This window comes from Acyrthosiphon pisum, chromosome A2 (assembly GCF_005508785.2).
Source record: "Acyrthosiphon pisum isolate AL4f chromosome A2, pea_aphid_22Mar2018_4r6ur, whole genome shotgun sequence".
NCBI classification, from domain to species: Eukaryota; Metazoa; Arthropoda; class Insecta; order Hemiptera; family Aphididae; genus Acyrthosiphon; species Acyrthosiphon pisum.
Window position 1 is genome coordinate 84,772,174 of NC_042495.1, and position 23,018 is coordinate 84,795,191.

The 23,018-nt window shown below is 29.7% G+C and overlaps 1 protein-coding gene across 9 annotated transcripts in view; it reads left to right on the forward strand.

Annotated features, from left to right (window-relative positions):
- LOC100570020 overlaps nt 1-23,018 on the forward strand; it is a 231,206-nt gene that overhangs the window by 157,306 nt on the left and 50,882 nt on the right. For 7 of the 9 annotated variants that reach the window (XM_029490506.1, XM_029490504.1, XM_029490503.1 and 4 more), the window contains one exon: nt 996-1,133. The gene's annotated coding sequence lies outside the window, so the exon portion shown is untranslated. Of the gene's footprint in view, nt 1-995; nt 1,134-15,244; nt 16,083-18,793; nt 19,498-23,018 lie in introns of those variants that run through there. The other 2 variants (XM_016808481.2, XM_003247889.4) reach the window with 2 other exon arrangements.

The following is a 23,018-nucleotide window of genomic DNA, read 5'->3' on the forward strand; positions in this document are numbered from 1 at the left end:
TATAAGTTCGAAGATGTACAACCAACCCCCCCCTCCCCTAAATATTTTTTGTGTTCGCGCCTGAAGTAGACCCGGGAGAGTGTATATGTTAAGGTCAGGTAGTATTGGACTTAACCCGGGAGAATTTACTATCAGGAGAGTTTACAATCGCCCGTTGAAGATTAATAAAAAAGTGGGTTTATTTTGTAAAGTGCATTCAATTTAATTATTATCAAGAAATAAAAAAAATTTTGGATTAAATTGTTAATTACTACCTACTTACAGGGTTAATTATTGTCTCGTGTTTGTTAATTTGTTTTTATTGATTTGATAAAAATTAGAGAACTGCAATGGAACCCATATATTCCACACCAATATAGCATCGATTTCATCTCCTTCTAATATGCCAATAGAAACCTAATTTTTGATGTGAAACCATCTTATTTTTTAAACATTTTTACGCGGTGTAAGTGCTTTTATGAATAGACTGTTAGCTTAGTTACCTATGATAAACTTTACACTATTATTATCAAGCAGATAATGCATTTAATGTATATGCGAACGTATTGGTATTATATGTATATAACGCATATTATTGAATATTGTTGTTATACAAGTGTATAGTCTAATTGAGTGACTGAGTCTGTAGATATTATACTCTGGTGTGATTTTCTACGTCTATGATCGTGAGTTTATACAATTTAACGATGTTCAACAACTATTACCGAAACTGTCGTGTACAGTATAAAATACTTCATAATATTACAAGCCCGCGAAGTCTATATTTGTAATGAATAATTATTAACATATGTGAACTGACGTTAGTAATATTATTTTTTTGGTGTCAAGATGGTTTTTACATAAATTTACGTCATGTCCACTGGTATCACTGATATCTCGGTTATCGACACGAGGCTTACCGATTTTATGTATTTAAGTTCACATTATTAAGTCCAAGTCAAAACTTTTAATTTTTTACTATTATTCTTTCAATAATAACTGTTAATGTTTTACAGGTGACAAGACTCGCGTACTTCTTCTGTGCGCATGCTCAGTACAGTTTTGGTGCGGCTTGTTCGGATATTTTTCCATTCTACACAGACATTCAAATTGTCAGACTTTTTACAAAATAGATGTGACGCATCAGAGAACTGGTAATAATTTTTGAATGGCTTGGTGAAATACGTTTTTTTAAAATAAGAGAAAATAGTACCTAATATGTCGCATGATGTTTATGTTATTGGAGTTGAGCGGATCAACATTTCAAACTTTTTCTCTGAACATACTGTTAGTAAGTCCGTATTGATTTTTAAAGTTCATAAGACATACTCATGGCTTAAATAATAAATATATATTATTAACTATTATCGATACACTACATATTATATATATTGTATACAGGTATAAAGATATCATAAATTCATTATATTTATCGGTCTTGTAGTCCTCGTAAAATACCATTATTATAGAAAGAAATCTACTGACATATTAAACACGTGAAAATGACAAAACATGATTAATCACTGAAAGCCTGTTTTAATAGTATAAAAATATTTTTTTTTATGTTATACTTTTTCGGTGTTTATATTGGTTTTCAGAGTTTGTGTCAATATTGTAATTCAATCAATTTTCTATATTTATAGATTGTACATAAAGATTGAATACATAATACATTCTTTAATTTTACAACGTCGAATTGTATCAGTTCGATGATAACTATTAAGTATTATAGTTAATTTGATGATTGTGTTCTATTCACATTGGGTATAGGTATAAATGTATAATATTATATTGTTAAAATACATTAATTTAAAATAAAAGTAACGCTTTTAATATTTACAATATTATAAGTTATAAACTTATAACACAATTAGTTTAAGGTTAAATTACTTAAGTTTTATTAATTACTATAGATAATAGGTACCTATGTAGTATAGTAATTAAACGTCTTGTACCTATTATATTATATTATATAGGTACCTACATAATATAATGATGTAAAACTGCAGCAATTATCGTTTAAATTTTAGTTCGTTTTTCAAAAAAGTTAGTTGTTCATGAAAATTTACAAAGAAACGGAAATGTAATTTAAATTAACCCAGATAATATTATATTAATAATTATATTATTATAAAATTATACGAAAAAAAAAAATTGATTCACTGTAACTACAGACACACGTTTTAAACGATTATTGTTATCAATAAAACTCAAGTGATTCAGTTTAATAACATTTATCTGAAAAATTAATATTCATGAATGTTTCCGAACAATTAATATTCTACGAGTTCCAATGAGCATCAGTATAGGATATAATTTTGAAACAACGTCATAGAAAAATGTATTATACAAAATTCTTTCGTAAGTAAAATGCTTGGGACAAATTTTATTTTTAGAATTAATTTTCAACACGATCATTATGATATAGAATATAATACTTAATGTTTTCCAAAATGTCGCTTTAGTTTGTACTAACAAGTTACATGTTACTGGCGTCACTGCTCATTGATAATTAGCTGTTTGTTCAGTGTGCTTCTTATTAGTATAATTACGGCAGCATTATAATAACAAAATGTATCTTTTGAAGTGTCATTAAAGCTACACACATTAGGACGAACATATGTTTACACGATTAAAAGGACTGCTATAATACTGTTAAATATACTTACATGTCCAAAATTTAATATTAAATTATTTGTTGTTTTATGTGAACCAAAGTTAAGGAATTCCGCAGTTTCGAATGAAGCGTTTTTTCATTAAAAATACATGTTTCTCTAAAGACTCCCTAGTCACTGAAAAGTTTATTCGGATGTTCGACTTTCCTGCACTTTTCAATATTTCCTTACCTCGAATTTACATAAATTATGTTATCTGGAATCGGGGAATTTGTAACTTTTTTCTAAAATATTTCAATTTGGGATTAAACATAAAAGTTTATATTTTATATCATTATATAACATTATAATTATTTGTATGAACAACTGCTGCTGCAATAACTATAGGTACGAGTACTTATACTTGCTATTAAATTGATTAAGTCTAAAAATATTAATGTGCGGTAGCCGGTAATTGTATAATTATAATTTATAAATTATAAATGTTTATAAAATATGAAATATACTAACTAAACACTTATCATAATATAGTATATACACATATAATAGCTTACAATATTATTAGAGTTTATTCAAACGATTAAAATAAAAGGATAAAATAATAAAAAAAAATTAATGACAATAACTATTGATTAATCTGTGAGAATTAATTGAGTTTTACTAGTTAGGTAAAATAATACGAGTAAATGATTTGTTTGCTTGTAAGTATAACAATAATATTGGTACAGTGAGTCGGTAATAAGTTTTAACACTAAATTTAAGTAGGCACTTAATTTTTTAATTTTTTATTAATTATAAACTTATTTTTTATTTTTAGAATTTTACAAAACAATTGTACAGCTTTGATAATATTATTATGACATTATTTAAAATAAATAAATTATATACATTAAACAACTTAAACGGCACGCGTCGTTATTTTGATTATGTTTCGATTAAAAATGAAGTCATTGTCAAAATGTCCAAATCCTTTGTATCCATAATATATCATATCCCCCAGGGTGTTAAAATAGTTACTTCATATCATCATATTAAGATCAGTTTTGACGTTTCCGACAATATTATACGATATACGCACATGTTTTAATAGTATATAATAATATATTATGCTATACAGTACACAGTTTAAATTCCGCGACAAACCTAAAGTAAACACAATAAATAATTGGCATATTATGCTCTAGGTCCAACATTATACATAATTCCGCAAAATCAAAAAAGTTGAAAATAAAATACTTATTACAGTGAAGAAAGATGTGAACGTAGCGCAACAATCGGATTATTTTATAATAAGTTAACCACCAATCAGGGTTGTTATGTTTAATACATGAATTTAAAATATTTGTTTTTAACGTTTTGGTTATTGTTTAAAACGAATAAAACATATGTTTAAGACAGTGTAAACTCCAAGTGAATATTGTGTTTTTTTTTTTGTTTATTATTAATATTAAATAATAGATATTCTTCAGAAAAAATGTATTATTATTGTACTAAACACATCGCCCTCTATAATATTTTATTTTATTTTATTTCTATAATATTCTCTATAATATCAGATTATATAAAACTTACAATGTAGGTTAAATAACATATAAAATATAAATACAGGATAAACTACGACAATAATGTGTCACCTAATTTTTAGAAAAATACTTTAGGGTGCCGTGAGACAAAAAAGGTTAGGAACAACCTCAGATGTAGGTACCTAATACATGTTACGTACAGACCGAACAGTTAAAACTATATAAATACTTTAAAAAAAAAAACTACAATAGTAAAAAAAACTCTACTTTTTCAAATAAAAATTAATAATTTAAAACTTATAATCGTTTCTTTTTCCGAAAGCAACCGAAAGATCCTCTAGGCCCTAGGGAATTGAAGCAACAGTAAATACCAGTTTATTAGTAGGTATAGTATAGTTGCCATTATTTGCGGAAAAACGGTTTCGTGCAAACACAATTAATGACTTGCCATCAAGATTGTAATCCAATTTTATGAATTAGTTTTTGAAATCGCCTATTGTTTAAGCGTGGTGTTATGTGACGCCTACAAGACGTAAATGTAACTTTAAGTTTATTTCCTCGCTTCAGTAATTCATGGAAATGTACGTAATAATGGTACTTATAATAATAATGTTATTAACATGGCATATTATGTTTATATCTATACAAATTACACAATAGTAATAGTATTAAAAAAGAAAAAGGCGTATGCAACTATCAATAATATTACGCTTGAACTTGAAAATAACTGTTGAAATGTATAACATACTATACCTTCTAGTTGTACAAAATGGGTCGATATCAAAACGGTGACAAAAAAAAATAATAATAATAAACGTGAATGTATAAAAACCCGTTGTTTAGTATAAGAATAAACACAGCATTTAGTGAGTTTCAGAAAAACGTAAAATCAGAAAGGACCTATAAGTCTATAAAACTATACTATAAACCTGGCGAAATATTGCAGAAATGTTTTAATCATTCCCATACAGCCATACCCAAATGTAATGCGCCTTAAACAAAACAATAGGATATAAATTATTTTGTAATAAATGAAATACGCATTTACGAAATTCGTGTTATTATCATTAAGAGGATTTCAGCGCACTATTTCTCTCTCTGGCCCGTTTAGCAGAACTAACCTCATGTTGTTCTCCTAAGTATTAGATAGAGAGTTGACCTACTATCAAAATATATAATGTTTAGAAAATTATCTGTGTTTTTACAATGGCTGTTTTCACGTTATTTACATTATTTAGCGAGTATACGAGTATGTAAAATGTTACTATATAAAAATTCTCATAATATTTCGCTTTAAAATAGAAATACTTTTAAAAAAATTCAACGTAAGAACACATATTATAACGTTCTAAGCTTTAAGTTTGATAATAGGTCAATTCGCTGTAATTCTAAAGGTAACAACACAAGGTTTGTTCTGCAGAACGCAAATTTGCTAAGTTGCACGTCAGAGAGGGAAAACAAATATAGTGTGCTGACATCCTCTTAACGCCACAACGTTAAGTATTGAAAAAAGTTCTCTCTCAACACTGATGTCTGTGACCTACATGTTTTTCTTGCGCTATTGTTCTCCGGTTACAGTTTCAATCTTTTGAAATTTTAAGTTTTCTAAATTTTAGATTCTGAGCGGAGCGAGGAAGCTATTGTTTTTACAATGGTGTTTATTTTTTAATTTTTTTAATTTGTATATCCTGTATACAAAATTTTTTCCAGAAGGAGTGTTTCGATTTCAACATATAGTATTATATATAAGTCTAATACAACCATTATACAATGACCCAATTGTAATCTACTTTACAGCAGAGCGACATCCACTTACCTGCTTTTTTATAAATGAACGTAATTTTTGCGTTAATAGATTTTTTTTCTAATCTACTGCATACGTTTTTACCGAAATTTATTAGATAAATGGAAATGATTGATTTTACTATATTTTGCAGATACTATATTTGTAAGTACGCATGGTCACGTATAATTTAGTATAAATTAGATTTTGTTGTTTATTTTACAGACATTTTTACAAGTCACAACAGGTTGAAAAAGCATCACCTGTTTAGGTAATCGACTGGAAGCTTGCCCGTAAAACATTATTTCTATTCTTTACTAAACTGGCAACAGACTAATCATAAATTGTATTTCCGACTTTTGAACACGATCATTAATCGTCTTAATGAAGCTTACTGTATCACATCTTGCAGCCGACACCATTAAACACAAAACTCTAAGGAAAGGGATTGGTTTATTTTATTCCTTTTCCTTAGCGTTTTGCTTGGTCCAAAAAATATTGACGGTAATAATGATCACAATTCACAATGAGTAATTTTTAAGGTGTTTTTCACGAAAGGTATTACATGTACTTAACATTCAGTTAAACTGATTGAATTCAATTTTATTTAATCCGAAACGTTTTAATAAAACTTAACGTTAATGCCTTTAAAACATATACATGCCTATGCATACTACCGTATATACATATAGGTAGTTTCTCTGGACCATGAAATATAATATGTTTAAATTATAATGCCGAAAAGCTGATGGTTGAACGTATTATACAATTTTTCTTGAAACGAGACAAAAAGTATGTTGCAAATATTTTTGTTTTATAGTTTTATTCATAATATTATGTATTATAAATTAAAACTTGAAATTTTGTCGGATGCGTTAAAATGTCCGTTATATTGTTGTTAGTAGGTTGGCAACAGAGTATAAAAATACATTATTTGTTAAATTCGCGACGCATATAGGACGTGTCGTGTATGTATGATTATGTTACCTATACATTATAAATTTGTAACCTTATTTCCAGAAAAAAAGTAAAAACACTACGCAGTGTACAGACTGAATTTATTTTATTTGTCCTGCCGTCCGTAGATATGGCTTAGATTAATCGCATACATATTTAATATTTTAATTATATATTGTGTACAACTACTGTTATTGTGCGTTAAAATAATCTAAAAGTTGATATTTAAATAGGTATAATACAAAAATGTTAACACTTTGGGACTCAGACAGTCAAAATGATTTATAAAATACAATAAAAGCAACCCTCAGGATTTACTAAAACAAATTAAAAATATATTATACTGAGCCAAAGGTATATTATTATCGCGAACATTAACAGCGGTAGGTAGATCGTAAAGCTAGTTTATAATACTATCTGCGTTATAGCTAATAATACATTAATAATACATTATTAATACAGTATTCGGAAAAGTGTTTCAAAATAATATATATTATTTTATATGACCAACTAACTGTTTAAATAAACAAAAAAATTTAGAGACGAATTTTAAATGTTATATTCCTTTGAATCGGTCGAAAGTAAAGAAATTATAAAAAAAAAATTACAATCGGTGTATAACGAAGATTCTAACGCATCAATAATGAACGAAGAAAAATTGTTATTAACAGCCCAAAGGCATGTTATAATATTATAATATAATATAATATTATGTATTATTAGTGATGATGAGTGGACAGTCTGATGTTCGAAATTATTAATATTCGGGCCAGATGAAAAAATAAATGATCTTTATATTACTTTTTATTACAAGATTTTTGTTTTATATTATTATTCCAAATAAAGGACGCCGCCTACAATAATAATAAATTGTGGCATATATATACGATAAAGCGTATTATTATTATTATTACGCCGGGCCAGTGGACCGTTGCAGTCGCAGTCGGAGAGGAAATCTTAGTTATAAAATGACGGCGTCCTTTGTGTAAGCTGTGACGACGAACCGCGGCGACGGACGGGATGGGGTGGTAATTGTGGTAATATAATACTGCGCTTTGGCCCGGGGATCTATACATTATTGTATAAAGTATAAGCCGACTGAGTATAATATAATATATATAGTTTAATTCGTAAGAAAAGAGTTGATGCATGAACGCCTTTGAGGACATATTATTATTGTATAGCATGCGCCGGTCGCAGTATGACAACAATCATATATAGGCGCACCTAGAACCAAATTTAGATAGGGCTAGCAGATACGGGTAGGGACGGGTGGCAATAGTGATAATACAGTATCTGGTATAATAATATAGCACAAATATAAAAAACGCAATAAAATGCATGCTTTTTTCAAAAATGAATTATTGTATTGCAGTGATTATATCCAGTAACATCTCTGATTTAAGTGTGAAAAATAACGCTTGAAATAATATAGCTACCTAAGAAGGCGTGGAATTGAACTTTTCGATGACTCGCTCACAAACGCTCCTGCACTATAGGTGCAAATAAGGCAAAGGATTTAGTCCCCTCAAATGTCTGCGAAGTCCCCCTAACTCAAAATTCAAAATTGCTGATCGTTCCTTCGTTGTATTCTGCTCCATAATGGAAATAACCAAAATCAAATGGTACTTCACGAAAAAACGCTATTACACAAATACATGAGAAATCAGAATAATAACGGATACCGAAAAATATAATAAAACGTGAGAATAAATTCTGCCAACTTAAAATTAGGTGCTATATCCCGGACACCCTATACAAGTATAATTCTGTGGTTTGGCACGGGATTCAATATTTTTATAATAAAGTATAAACGGACTGTGTATATCATTATATCATGTATAAATATATTAGAGGTTTAATTGAAATCGTAAGAAAAGAGTCTATTCGTGAACGCCTGTGAACAATACAACCATGTAAGCACAACTAAGACCTAATTTTGGTGGGGGGGGGGGGGGGGTGGCTGAAAAGGACAGGGCGATGGTATTAGTGGTAATAAAGGATGTCCGGTAAATAGCGCTGAATTATAAAATGCAATAAAGCACATAGGTTCATTTTTAAAAAAAAAACTGACCTATCATAATTTCCAAATTAATCATATCACAATATCCATTAGGTACTTATAACACGTTATACATCAACAACAAACCGTGATACTATCATAGATATATAATAGTATACTATAGAAGTTTCAAGTATCCACGAATAATATTATACAATCACAACAAAATAACTAAAATAGTTATTCTAGGGTTTTTAATATGTAATTTCGTCCAAATTTGAACTTAAAATGAGTATGAAAATAAACTGTGCTTATTTTTTTTCTGATTTTTTGGTAACAGAATATTTAACTACTTACGTGAAATATTGTTTTAAATTTTCAATCCTTAGATATAAAAGTTGAACATTTTATAAATTTTTAACTACAAAATAATTATTCAATTTTAAATTTGATAAATTTTGTCAATTTTTGAATTTAACCCTGATAGCAAATGATTGACTAAAAATATTATTATTATGTTTTTATAATATTATTATTACAAAATGCTATCAGGGAAATGCTAATATAAAAAAAAACTGTGACTAAAGATTTTTAATATTTTTTAAATGTCATTGTAAAAATATAGTAGGAGGCAGGAGCCTTGTATTAAATTTTCAAGTATTTTTACTCAACAAAAAAAGTTTTATTGACATTCATAGAAAAAAAAACTAATAATATTGGAAACTGAAAATGTCCCTAAATAGTTCAAGCTTCAAAACAAATCAAAATATTTTAAAAATTTCATCATGTATAGAAAATGGAAATATAAGCAACCAGTGAACATTTCACGTATCTACGGTCATTTGTTTTAAAGTTACACCAAAAACAAAATCAATTTTCTCGAGAACAGATTTTGCGTAAAAATTCACGTTTTTTCTTAATTTTTCTTTTGTTTTTCGCGGTGCTTTTGAAAACTATTGGAAATTTAAAATTTTGACCTCCCGCATGCACCAACTAGATTCACTTTCCCATCAAACAAGATATTGTTGAAGAAAATCGAAGGAGTATTACTTCCCCAAACCGTGATGAAAGACACAAAAATTAAAAAAATTAAAATTAAATTAAAATAAAAAAATAAAAAAACACACATCATTGTAAAATCAATACATTCATCGTTTCACTCAGAATCTAAAAAACACACAATTATAGTATTTACATTTTTAAATTTATATTTACAATGCATGTCAATTAATTATTATCGGATTCGACGTGTTATCAACAAAATACCTATTGTCCAAATCTAATCTAATAAGAATTAGTAATAATAATAATTAGAATTAGGATGCTGTTAACTTCATAGTTATTTGTAATTTCTCTTTATGATTATTATAAGTTATTATTATGTTGAATTTAAATATTATTATCTATGTTATCAATAATTTTCACATTTATACTATCATTTCTTCATTAACTGTTATATTACCAATATGTAAATGCCAACTGACGTCTATTAATTAATGAATAAATAATAACTAATAAGTAATAATCAAAGTAATCAATAAATTTCGATAACCATTTCACAGAAACTTTTGAAAATAAAAATAAAACTATGACATAGGCAAAGGGGGGGTCCGGACCCGAGGTCCACCCCCTCGGTTCGCCACAGTGACTGGCTTGTAATAAATTAAATATTATATTATATTCATCTACAGCATGCAACCCCCCCCCCCCCCCACCAGCGTTTTTTCTTTAATAACTTATTGGAATTTTTAAATATAGTTATTGACCATATTTTTGATTATTATCTAGATATTTTATAAGTACTAAACCAGCTTAATAATTCTATGAATTAATAGTAAAAAGGTTGGTCTCATTTTAAAAATGACACATGATTTTTCTTAAAAGTTTGAGGTACAGTCTTCACAGTTAGCTGATTTTATGTCGCATTAAAGAAAACATTTTTCGTAACTAATCCCATCCAATATATTATATTCCCCAAGATATGGGTGCCTAGTGGCGCTTAAAACAGCGACAATGCCTCGTTCGTATGAATGTAATCATATTGATGACAGCGGTAGTGGGGGGGGGGGGGCGGTAACCGGTAACCGGTATCATTGTGAATACGTGTCGTACTACGAGCCGTGCCCATGGCGAGAAACGACGAGAAAAAAGTTCGCTGTGCTTATTTATAGAAACGATATTTCAAAGAGGAAAACGGGTAAGAGCGATTAGACGAAGGGAGAGACTACCTCGTGGGATGAGTCGACGGTGAGGTGAGACAGACGCTGGAAACATCGTTTAGTCGACAGCTGCAGGTTTGGTTCGAGTTAAAACAATATCGTATAATAAATTAAAGGACTAACGTTTCAAAGAGTTTTGCGTCATTAAATCGAATAAAGCATATATATGACGCACGTTTTCCCAAAACACAACCCTGTACGGCTATTACAGTATATCTTATACTGTAAAACATATACAGGATGGATACTCTAAATATCACCTCAATCTCTTCTTCAATAACGCAGTTATTCAATAGCTGATTTTTAAATTATTTACTATTGAAAACCATATTTTCAAATCCTTGAGATTTCCCGTACTACTTAGTAGATACTTACTTAAAGACTGTCCTGTGGATGTACATCTATTTTCCCCATTTCTACTCTAAATTGTCCACTAAATAATTCTCAGAAAAAAGGAAACTTCTCATCAGGAAAATCAGAAGTTTGTATCGGCACAAGAAAATATTTTAGTGTTATAAAAATATTGAGAGTTTAAAAATATGATCGTTAAGTATGTTTAAAGATTTCAAAAACCATAATTCGAATAAATTTATTATGGAAGAAGAAAAATTCGGGATAGCATGCCTGGCGTATCATCCTGTATATTTTAATTAGCAATAGCCATATTATATGTCTATATTATCTAAATTAAAAATATTTTAAGAACTAAAGTTATTTAGTTGGTATATATTCATTTAATTATTACATCTGTCATAAGCATCTTTATTCTATACGGGAAGATGTATTAGTCTTTGTTATTTTTATTATTAAGTCCGCGGACACGGCGAAGAGAGATCTCGACGTGACTTAATATAGAAACCACAAATTGCAATAATACACTTTATTATACCTATAATTGTATATTAGTTGTATGACAACCTGTATTGTTACGGGGCTGAGGGCCGTCAATGATAGCGTTTTCATGTATAAGTGCAGGTAGGAGACAGGCAGTGCAGCTTTGTAACGTGAGGACAAAACGGCAATATACACTCTGTTTAATAATAAATGTGGTTGACGTACCGCACGAGTATTATAATATATATTATTATAACCTATAATCTATTGACAATAAGATCAAACCAGATTTACGTAGCAAAATCGGGTTTGACCCTGGCCGCCTGGTATGTTCTTAATCTCAATAGAGTATAGTGTTATACTGTTATAATTTAACAATATTTATATCAAAACCGTAATATTATTACAATGATCGAAGAAATATTTTACTCTTTTTCTACTCCGGTTTTAACCGGACGCGTGGTATTGACGATATCGCTTGGTATATTATTATTTTACTATATCGTGACGACAGATTGTTGTTACTCAATTTTTTAATTTTTTTTAAATATGTATTACGAAATACAAAAACCTATACGGACGGTATGCTTGATCGTTATCAAACCGAAACGTGTTACCGCGGATAACCGGTGTGTGTTTCAACCGAAGAAAATTAGTTATAGTGGGTACCTATATTAAAATCAAATTTTTGATAAAACATTAAATAGAATTATATTGACCTACATAATGTGCATAAAAAATTTTCTTTTTTCACATTTGATCCCTGTGCACTCTTTCGGGTTGCACTACTAACAATTTGAAGTGACATATTATTGCACTATATTATGATTAACTCGCTATTGATATTAATCGTATTTTTATAATATTTCTAAAATCACTGAGGTTAAAAAATTCCTAAATAAAATAATAATAATATAATTTATTGCAACAAACGAGTAATGAAATATAGAAAAATATAATATTTAATAAACAATTTGCAAGCTCATACAATAAGCATAATCATACTTGAATACGAATGAAATGAGTTCATATTAAATGGTAACTGAAAAAAAAAAATAATAATAATAATAACATTTATTAAACAGTAGAAAATATTATTAATACCAACATTTCTTATGGCTGTGGAAATCATTAAAATTGGCTAAATTAACATTATATTTACCTACGTGATAAAAATATGTCACTAATCTGCGTATTAATATAATATATATACAATGATACTATCATTGTTCGTTTTGAATTTTGAATTTTAACAAACTAATGTAAAAGCAAATTCTGCATGTCTGGGCTGAGGACGAAAAAATTGCTCGCACGTCAACACCGAATTCGGCATGGATAAGTTCTTCATAATATGACGATGAATGTTGTCAACATTTTTCAACATTTCAAAAATTATAGTTATGAATATTATTTAACAGTGAACAAGTTAAAGTGATTATAGTTTTTTTTTTTTTTGTTGATAATTTTGTTTGTCATTACAGAGTGTTATTAGAAGGTGCAGTGCAGAGACATGGTCGCTTAGGCGAAAGGCACAACTAGGCCCTAAATTTTTGGTGGTGTTTGGGCTATTTGTGGTCCTCGTATTTTTTTTTTCATGATAATCTGTGTAAAAATACTCGGAATACTCCAAACACCTCTCTACCAAGTTAAACGCTTGTATATTCACTTAACTTAGTGACTTTCCATATACATTTACATTCGTATTTATGTACTTATTACTTATATACCTATACATTTTCTGTCTTTCAAAAATATATGTTTTCAATACACCTATTGTAGTTTTTTATTTAGTTGATATAATAAGTACGACCCTTTCAATACAGAGAAAAGCTAAATTTAAGAAATAGTCTTGCAGCATAATATAGTCAATTCTTCACCACATTTAGGAAAACATTTATCGTGAATTATTATTTATTATCTAGTATTCAGGGGGCTTAGCCTCCCTATCCCACTCCTAGTTTCATCTCTGGGGGTAAATCCCCAACGCATCTATACTGGGAAAATTATCTGAATGGTGGGGAGGGATAGAGTGGGAAATTGACCAATTAAAAATTCCTAAACATAATGTCACTGATTTATATTACAGTTCGTTATGGATTTTAACAATAACAATACTAAAATAGAAACCAAAAACACTGGCCTGGGCCGAGGACGAAAAACATTGGTTACACCATAATTCAGTCATCCGAGAAAGGGATGGCTAACAATAATTAATTAATTATAATTTTTTAGAATACTTTCGTTTGTATTACAATAATATAATATAGTATTACACTATGAAAGAAAACAAAAGTGGTGCCATAATTTACTTCACGACGTCTTACATAATAATAAAAACAGAACAAACTTGGCCACTATAAACTTATTTCGATAATAATATGCTTTTTCCAACTGCAGCAGTCTGAGAGTAACGCGTTTTGCTGTATAACATAAGTTAAAAACATTGTTTGTTATGCTTACGTAAAAGTATACAATATTTACCAGACGCTTAATTATTTTGTTTCTTTAGCTTTGTGAAAAGAATTTATATCCCGAAAAACTAAAAGAAGCCAATTTAATGTTGACGTTATTATAAAGCATATTATTCAAAACCATGGTTATTAATATTTTACATAATAATATATTTGCCAACAGCTTAAAGTTAATGTAAACGAATTGCATCTAACAAAAAATAAAATAACTGAGACTAAAATAAAAATAAAATGAATGGTACAATAATATAGGTACCTAAATCTCACAAGTCACATAATCCTTTATTCAAGGTTTGTCCACTATTTAAAGATAATTGAATGAGCTAAGGAGGGGATTGCTTAATAATTTACTATTTCTATACTTTAATTATTTTATTTCCAAAATTAAAATATATGCCTATTGGCTATTAGTATCTACATCACTACTACAATTTTTAAAATATTAGGTATATTTTATAATATTATATATAATTATTAAATTTTAACGCTATTTTAATTTTTTTTTTTTTCAAAGTTCTTTCACTTTATGCCTTATGGCCATGCTATATTGAAATTTATAATATGTATAGAAGTTTAAAGACGACCTTAGAGTCGACTACTGGAGCTCCGAGCTCATGTATTGATATATTTTAATGCACTATAATTATAGGTATATAGGTAGTAAGTTTATCCAACACTCGTTTTGTACTTTTGAAGGTAGATATTTTATTCCTGAAATTTAATAAATAACGAGTAGAAAGTTTAGTATATAAACTATAGTGCTTACTTCTTATGTTTTCTTCCTTTTGTACAATCGTATACATTATAATATATAAGCGTAGGTAGTATATTATATAGGTAATAATTAATGTATATCATGCTAATAATAAAATACCTTATAATATTTATCTTTAAATTATAAAACCATTTTCGTTGATTTTATTTAACTCTTGATAATTAATAATTACAGGTACATATAGTTTAGCGTGGGGCTAAAATAAAGACGAGGGCCGAGGGGGTTGTGTATCGATGACACTGGCATATGCTATATTATTATAGTGTAATGATCCTCGCACCCATATGGTAAGGTCCGAAATCCAAAACTCGTGCGAATTTTCCGGGTGCGCGTATATGGCTGCGAGGAAATTACTTGATTAAATATCACTTATGTATAACACCGCCCTACGAGTGTCCTACTCATAATTATATATAGTTTCGTCACATTGCAGTGATGCGTGCGCTGCACTATGTCGCGGGAGGGAGTGGTCGTTTTATAGAGTAGTCGTGAGCGGAGGAGGGGGGGGGGACGATGACGACATGGACGAAAGTTCGGTCGGAACTCGTGGCGGTGGACAGACGATCGTGATTAATTTAGAAATACTGCTGTTAGTATAATTCCGTCTCGGAGTTCGGTCTCTTGTGAATTTGGAACTGGAGTTTTGCGCCGACGGAAAGGACTCTACCAGAGTTCCGCGTGTACCCATATCAAAGCCGTGTCAAAAACAAATCGCGTCATCAGCCGGCGCGGAGTAATCTACATTTCTTGCATGTAATAAGGCAGACGGGGCTCAAAAAAAAAAATATATAACGACTACCTACAACGAAATACCGAGATAACTGGGAATATGACCACCTGCTGACCAAGAGAAAAACTGTCCACTTTTGCATTCAACATGACACGACGCTACATTATTGCAAAACCCGAAACAAATGTTGTAGGGTAGGTACTACATAGTTTTTTTTTATCTCCGAGAGTATTTGAGTTACCCCACCATTATTGTATTTAAATGTCGACATCTAATTAATTTGTTTTATATTCACGGGGCGTGCCGAACGCTATCGGATGGTAGTTTGCAAGAATCACGAGTGTATTGCTGTGGCAATCAAATAAGACTTCCCGATAAATCACTTAACGTTTGTATAGGGCGTCTCGCCTACAAGCAATATACAGGGTGATTAATCAGGCATACTCACCCCATTTTTTTCTTCTTTTTAAATGCAGTTATTCAAAGTCTGATTATTAAATGGAAATTGTTAAAATATACTTTAAGATCGAATTTTAAATTTTTTAATGTTTGATATTTTTTTTGTATCATTTAAGGAGTTTCTTGTGGCAATATCATCTTCTGTTTTTGAAATAAGAACTATCCTTTATTTTAACATTAAATTATTCAGCAAATATTTTTTTTGAAAATTTTGATGTCTCTAAATCAAAATTCAAACGAGTAGTTTCCGAGTAATTATACATATTACATTATGCATACTAAGGATAAAATTATGCTAATTGATAAGATATAATAACATGCTTATATACATTTAATTTAGATAAGAGATTCAATTATACAAGAAGGATATCATAGAGTCAATGAAACTAGCCCGGGCGACTGCCTGTTTACAAAAAAATTAAATATCTAGGCAAAAACTAAATACAATAAAAACAAATAATTCAAACAATTTGTTTATACTTTATAGTTATTTTCTTATTATAGTTATTACATATTCTAAGATGCTATTATACTAATATATAGTATAGTTTACTTATACTATCATTTTTAAACCAATTAAAAAGCAAACGATACTTGCGTCTTGCATATCCTTTTTGTTTTATTGAATATCTTTACAAAATTTTTTTGTAAATATAAACAAATAAATACAGTGACAAGTCCATATTACGAAAAAAATCGTATCATAGAGAATATTTCGTTTAATAGAATTAAATAAATTTGGTTTGGTTCACAATAATATTTCATTAAATAGAACATTTTGTTAAATTTAAGTTCTTTAAAAAAATAATTTTGCATCGCCATAGAACGCACTCTTTAAGTACTTACCTAAGTAGTACAAAAATCTCAAGTATTAAAAAAATGCGGTGTGTATGTAAATATTATTTTAAAAATTCCAAAAATAAAATTTTGAATAACTGCGCACGTTTGGTGGTGAATCACTTTGTATAATACGAGTATATGTTACTCGTCCTAGCGGATGCGGTTTCAGAATCAATGACGTTGCGTAATAATACAATACATTATTATATTTAACTAGCGAACTCTTGTTCGTATTGTAGATAGTTGTTCAGTAAAAAAATGTATCAAAGGATTTGGAGCAAAACCACGTACCCACAAATACTATACATGTATATGTATATTATAATAACTGAATATAAGCATCGCTCTTGATGAAAGACTCGTGATGTGTACTTAGGGTGTTCAGCGATATAGTGTCGGTCTTCGTGTCAAGTGACGGCGTGCCCTTAGTGTCAGCACCGCAGTGTACACTTAAAAATAAAGAGTCCTCCCCGGGGTGGTTTTATTTCGATGGGTCAACAACGAAACATTGCGAGACTGTATGATATAATAAGCATGTACACAAACGACACTCACAAACAATATATGGTTATGTGCTATTATAATTAAAATCGATTTAGTTATTTTAATTTTAACTTTATAAATTTAATATTAATATATTGACAGTTCTAGACTTTTTAAAACTTATAAATTATATGTTTGATGATAATATCTTAAGTTTGACTCGTTTCCGCAGATATCGTTGACCGGGGCCACCACCATTATAATATTACGTGGTATTATAATATTATTATGGTAACTATTAAAACGGTGAATATCACTGGTACGCGCCGTGACGTATATCTTCGGTGGCAGACACATACCAAACAGTGGAATTTAAGCAGGATTTCGATGTTAATAATATTAGACATAAAACTGCAGCTTAGACATTGCTTCCTTATACCGAGTATTGCAATGTATGGTACCTATATATATCGAAATAAAATACTAATAATATAAATTAATTTACTTTTCCGATGACCTGGTAGCAATACACGGAGCATAAACAATGACATGCGTAAATAATATAGCAGTCCAAAATGCGAAATAATTATTATTTCAGTCTTTAAGGGGTGGTGTGAGTGCGCAATGGCCAATAGGTGATAGTTTAGAATTATCTCTGTATATAGTAGTATAGTACTTATTTTAGTTATAAGCGTGGCAAGAAGTTACAAATGTTATACTAAATGATTTTATCTGGTTATTTCGGTGCGGCAGGATAGGTGAAATATTAAACTAGCATCTGAAAAATGTCAAGTTCACCGTGCCACTGAATTGTACCTCTATTATAACCAGTGTTGTTCGCATACATAGGTTATACTCCATGAAATAATTATACGCTGTATACTATTGACATTTTTTATTTTAATCTATTATAGCTATATACAGGTATTTTGTGTATACTGACTTATCTCCATGAAACTGCGAAAAAATAAATAGTTATTATTTTTGTAGTGAGCGATTCGTGTCTTTAATGAAAATCAATAAAAAAATATATTAAAGTTATGTCTAAGTAAATACTTAGAGATAAGTACCTACCTAAGTATATTATATACTTAAATACCTACCTATATTTATTTATACATTTATTTTTTTAAATAAATAGAAAATAATGAAAATGAAAATCAGTTTGTTACCTATACCATTAACACTCCTCTCTTATTATGCCAAAGTCTGGAACTCAATGTATAGGTATAATAGCACAATATGGATGATATTTTTTCTTTAACACCCTAAACTTTGTCATTAACATATTTTTAAAATCAGCCTAAGTATACCCTCGACACTTTTGATGGTAACATCACTGATTATAATAATAATATATAATTACCACGTGAAACACCATTACCCCGTTGTTTCAATTCCGGATAATAACAATATGGGAACGCACTTGAAGACCAGGCCTAGTGCGGAAGTAAGTCTATACATGTATAATGTAATAATATTACGTCGGGTTCGACTAACCCGCACTCTGGCTACCACTGGGGTAATATACGACCATCTCTAAGCACGTGGAAACACTCCCCCGAGTCGCAGTACATTAATTTCGACGAGCGAAACGCGCGCGGTTCGTGTGCACTGTGCACATGTCTCGGTGGTTTTCGATTCACATCGGAGTGGTTGTCGCGCGATAAAAGTCGTCGCTTCCAGAACTCCGATCACGTGGCCATACGCGTCGTTTACCGTCCGCGTTCAACGTTCATAATGGTATTACGTTCATCACGATAATAATATACCGTACAAATATCAAGTTAAATACTATCATGCAGTGCATTCGCAATCATTTGCCAGGTAAGAGTGTGCAAGATTTTTCCGCGTGGTGTACAGGATAATATTTCACATTTTTTAATTTGTGAAAATAAATATAATATTATGTTTAATAATGTAGATTTTGAGCCAAGCGACGAATGTCGGTATATTGATTTTACAATGATGTGTCTGTTTTTTTTTGTTTCTTTATTTTTCCGTCTGAAGACACGCTTTTTATATTGGAAAAAATGCTATGATCATCAACTTCGACGAAGGATTCTGCGGTAGAAAATTGGATTTAGTTTGTTCATTGTTGTGGGTCCAAAGTAGACATTCCTCAGTATTTTTTTTTTAATAATCATGAACAACAAAAATAGGTAGGAATGTGGGTGCCACTCCGTTGTACAGAAATTGTCGAGTAGCTAGGTTACTGTAATGGGTGTGTTAAATTTTAATTCAATGGTACATACCTATACATCATTGTATACGAAAAACGATTCTGAGCGGAGACGGCCTGTCGGCCTATATCGATTATCGCTAGTACCTATATTTAATTATACTATGTTTTTTCATATTATTGCTATAAAAGTAAAACGTACTTTACCATTAATATTGCAATGGACTGTTTTAATTTTTATTGAAGACATTGCATTTATTATTTTATTAATATTTAATTATTATAATAGTGTATACTATAATATAACATATTGTGTTTTTTTTATACCTATGTAAACTATTGGTATAATAAGTTTCAACAATAATTACAATTTTAAAGTATGCATAATTCAATACATAAAGAATTATTGAATTGGGAAAATAGTAAATTATTTAGATTTTGAATCCAGACTAATGGAATATTTTATAATATTATTTCTTATTATATTATTGGACATTGGTATTATCGACTTTTGAGTCAATACCACCTTACCGTAGAACAGTGTGTAAAGGTTATAAACTTAAAATAACCTTTTTGTGTTGTCAACTATATTAATTGGTAACGGGACATTTAGAACTACATGTTTCAACCATAGTTGGAGACATAGGTTCAATTTAAATATATATTACGTATACTGGACAAAGTTTCGCCAGTACATAAACAAGCAGTGTGGCTACTTAGTTATAACTTATAAGTTTCATAAAATTGTAGGTAAGTATAAATACATGGATATTTGTAGGTATATAATATTATATCAACACGCGTATATATGTATGATTGACAAACTATACGCGTATGATACAACAACTGTTATAGCAGTTTCAAGTGAAAGTCGCTTTGACTTGGTTGAATATTTATTGCTCAGCGGAGAATCCAATTAAAGTTTTTACTTCTTTCCGAACTGCCGTATGCCTAATATTCAAGTATTTGATTTTGTTTTAATTTTTATATATTATTATGAACTTATTGTGTGCAATGTGCATGTGTGTAGTTATGTGTGTGAGCGATTCACAGCCAAGTCATTCGCACTTATGGTTCTGAAATTTGGTACATCGGTAGTAATCCTTGCCATATACCAAATGATATTCACCTCGAAGCCAATTTTTTAAATTTTGCATTTTAACGGGGGACTCATCTACAGTTATTAAATATATCTATTATATAAAATCAATGGCCTAAACCGGAAGAACCTTGGGCAAATCCATAGTTTTCGACAGATTTTCATAAATGTTCGTCAATAGATTCAGCAAGATTCCGCAATGGTGTCATAGGCTACTTTTTATTACTTATTAACTTTTTACTTTGTACTTATCAACACGCATACATTGTATATAGTTGTTTCAGGAAAAACTATAATTTATTTGTTTATATACATTTTATAATATATCGTATTATCGTTGCTATTAGTTACAGAAAATAAAATAATATTATTACGACTATAATTATTGGATGTGATTTTGGACCTGTATTTTATATTTGGTCAAAACGAGCTGTGTTAAAAATCTTTGAAGCTTACACTTAACGGAGCTTAATAAGGGGTAAATCTACGGATATTTAATTTGTCAGAGGCAACGCCGGGCGGGATCAGCTAGTTTGTATATTATATAATATACAATTTATAATTTAGTATTATATAATATTTTTAGTAATATTATACGTTATTGTAGTTCTGTATTTTAAGATTAGATTGAAAAATTTGACGAAATCAGACTGTTTCGAACATTTTACTAAGATTAAAAATGTATTACCTGATCTAAAATTACAAACAAAATATTATTATCTATGTATAAATTATATTATTATAATACCTATTATAAGTATTACGTCAAATTACGATATAAAACGATAAAATTCGGCACAGTTTTTGAAAAACTCACTTTTAATTAACTGTACGATTTACTGTGTCATTACTCATTAGTATTCGATTAACGTAAAATATTGCTACTCTATATGAATATAATATCTATAAGATTATAATTCCTTAATATAATTTTAAAAGGGTAATTTTATCGAACTTTTAACTTTTACTCGACGAAACATGGTGGAAGAATAATAAATTAGGTATATAATACCATATAATATAATGAATTATGTTGTTCGTAACAGGCTATATATATAATATCATACACAAATAAACTTTGTTTGGCGGATTAATCCGGAAAATACTAGTCTCAGATAATTAAACTTTTCAATTTTTTTTCCTGGCTCCTGATCAAACTTTAAATTTCTCCTCGATAATTTATTAATAGTTCAAATATCATATTATAGCGCGTGCGATATTGGCATCTTAACAAAGAGGCAATTCTGCGTTTTAATTGCTGTAAAACAAACCAGCGGACTGCGGAATTCCTGCAATATAGTGTTATAGGTATTATATATAGATACGTTTTTAAATAAGTTTTGTTCACTTGTTTTCTGCGTTTCCGCATCGGTATTGTAGCTGAAATGTGTGTGTTATGACGGCGACACAAGTGCCTATACCAGCTACGTATCAAGTTAAATAATACATTTTTCCAATCATTTTTTTATCCGTTGAAAAATAATTCCGATTGCTTTTTTACGATTCTCTGCACCATATCGCGTGTGCGTGGATAGGTAGATATTATAGGCATTGACTGGAGTGTATAATTCAGCTCCTCGTTCGATGGCTATACAAAAACTAGTTGTAGATTTTCGGTAAAGGATTGAGCAGTGGCGTAGACATAATATCTGAAAGGGGGAGGGATCAAAAAAAAAAAATGACATAGCTAAATAGGAGGAGAAAATTGGAAAATCCCCCACCCACTCAAAACATTTCATCAAGGAAAAAAAGCCAATGGGGGGGGGGGGGGTTGACCAACACGCCCCCCCCCTTGTCTACGCCACTAGGGTTGAGGTTATCAGAGAATAGACACTGGACCAGGATTATGAGTTCATATTGTAATGATATACTTAGGTACCGCTTTGTGATATAATAATTGTTCGCAAACTCACAGTTACAATATTTCTATAGAGATATTATTATTTACCAAGTAGCTGATGTACCTGCATGTCCATACATGTTTAAAAAGATTTCATAAATGTGCTTATAACTGCAACCATATACCAAACACTTTTTATTTTATGAAAAATCTTGATTATCGTGATA